The following is a 2,115-nucleotide window of genomic DNA, read 5'->3' as shown; positions in this document are numbered from 1 at the left end:
AAACAATTTTAAGCTGAAACCTCAGCTAGTTTCTCTGATGTAGCAGAACTGCAAGTTTCATGGACTTCCATCTGAAGATCCTTTTCAGTTCTTAACTGAATTCTTGTAGATCTGTGATACTGTTAAGACTAATGGAGTAGATCCTGAAGTCTACAGGCTCATGCTTTTCCCTTTTGCTGTAAGAGACAGAGCTAGAGTGTGGTTGGACTCTCAACCCAAAGACAGCCTGAACTCTTGGGATAAGTTGGTCACGACTTTCTTAGCCAAGTTCTTTCCTCCTCAAAAGCTGAGCAAGCTTAGAGTGGATGTTCAAACCTTCAGACAGAAAGAAGGTGAATCCCTCTATGAAGCTTGGGAAAGATACAAGCAGCTGACCAAAAAGTGTCCTTCTGACATGCTTTCAGAATGGACCATCCTGGATATATTCTATGATGGTTTATCTGAGCTATCAAAGATGTCATTGGATACTTCTGCAGGTGGATCCATTCACCTAAAGAAAACGCCTGCAAAAGCTCAAGAACTCATTGACATGGTTGCTAATAACCAGTTCATGTACACTTCTGAGAGGAATCCTGTGAGCAATGGGACGCCTATGAAAAAGGGAGTTCTTGAAATTGATACTCTGAATGCCATATTGGCTCAGAATAAAATATTGACTCAGCAAGTCAATATGATTTCTCAGAGTCTGAAAGGAATGCAAGCTGCATCCAACAGTACTCAAGAGGCATCTTCTGAAGAAGAAGCTTATAATCCTGAGAACCCTGCAATAGCAGAGGTAAATTACTTAGGTGAACCTTATGGAAACATCTATAACTCATCATGGGGAAATCATCCAAATTTCTCATGGAAGGATCAAAAGCCTCAACAAGGCTTTAATAATGGTGAAGAAATAGGTTTAACAATAGTAAACCTTTTCCATTATCCACTCAGCAACAGACAGAGAACTCTGGACAAAATACCTCTAATTTAGCAAACTTAGTCTCTGATCTGTCCAAGGCCACTATAAGTTTCATGAATGAAACAAGGTCTTCCATTAGAAATTTGGAAGCACAAGTGGGCCAGCTGAGTAAAAGGATCACTGAAATCCCTCCTAGTACTCTCCCAAGCAATACAGAAGAAATTCCAAAAGGAGAGTGCAAGGCCATTGACATAGTCAACACGGCCGAACCTGGAGAGGAAGGGGAGGATGTAAATCCCAGTGAAGAAGACCTCCTGGGACGTCCAGTGATCAACAAGGAGTTTCCCTCTGAGGAACCAAAGGAATCTGAGACTCATCTAGAGACCATAGAGATTCCATTGAACCTCCTTATGCCATTCATGAGCTCTGATGAGTATTCCTCTTCTGAAGAGAATGAGGATGTCACTGAGGAGCAAGTCACCAAGTACCTTGGTACAATCATGAAGCTGAATGCCAAATTATTTGGCATTGAAACTTGGGAAGATGAACCTCCCTTGTTCACCAATGAACTAAGTAATCTGGATCAACTGACATTGCCTCAGAAGAAATAGGATCCTGGAAAGTTTTTAATACCTTGTACCATAGGCACCATGATCTTTAAGGCTCTGTGTGACCTTGGTTCAGGAATAAACCTCATGCCCCTCTCTGTAATAGAGAAACTGGGAATCTATGGGGTGTAAGCCACTAAAATCTCATTAGAGATGGCAGACAATTCAAGAAAACAGGCTTATGGACAAGTAGAGGATGTGTTAGTAAAGGTTGAAGGCCTTTACATCCCTGTTGATTTCATAGTCCTAGATACTGGGAAGGATGAGGATGAATTCATCATCCTTGGAAGACCCTTCCTAGCCACAGCAAGAGCTATGATTGATGTGGACAGAGGAGAATTGATCCTTCAATTAAATGAGGACAACCTTGTGTTTAAAACTCAAGGATCTCTCTCTATACCCATGGAGAGGAAGCACAATAAGCTTCTCTCAAAACAGAGTCAACTAGAGCCCCCACAGTCAAACTCTAAGTTTGGTGTTGGGAGGCCACAACCAAACTCTAAGTTTGGTGTTGAACTCCCATATCCAAACTCTAAGTTTGGTGTTGGGGAGTCTCAACAATGCTCTGAACTTCTGTGAGGCTCCATGAGAGCCCACTGTCAAGCTATT

At 41.9% G+C, this 2,115-nt stretch overlaps 1 non-coding gene across 1 annotated transcript; it reads right to left on the bottom strand.

Annotated features, from left to right (window-relative positions):
- Window positions 1-292: 292 nt before the first annotated feature.
- Window positions 293-400, bottom strand: LOC112731528 (small nucleolar RNA R71). Its single transcript, XR_003167302.1, has one exon. It is a non-coding gene; the product is annotated as a small nucleolar RNA R71 (small nucleolar RNA).
- Between the last annotated feature and the right edge of the window lie 1,715 nt (window positions 401-2,115).

Source organism: Arachis hypogaea, chromosome 12 (genome assembly GCF_003086295.3).
Source record: "Arachis hypogaea cultivar Tifrunner chromosome 12, arahy.Tifrunner.gnm2.J5K5, whole genome shotgun sequence".
Taxonomy (NCBI): domain Eukaryota; kingdom Viridiplantae; phylum Streptophyta; class Magnoliopsida; order Fabales; family Fabaceae; genus Arachis; species Arachis hypogaea.
The sequence above is the reverse complement of the archived record's forward strand: the minus strand, read 5'-3'. Positions and strand labels throughout refer to the sequence as shown.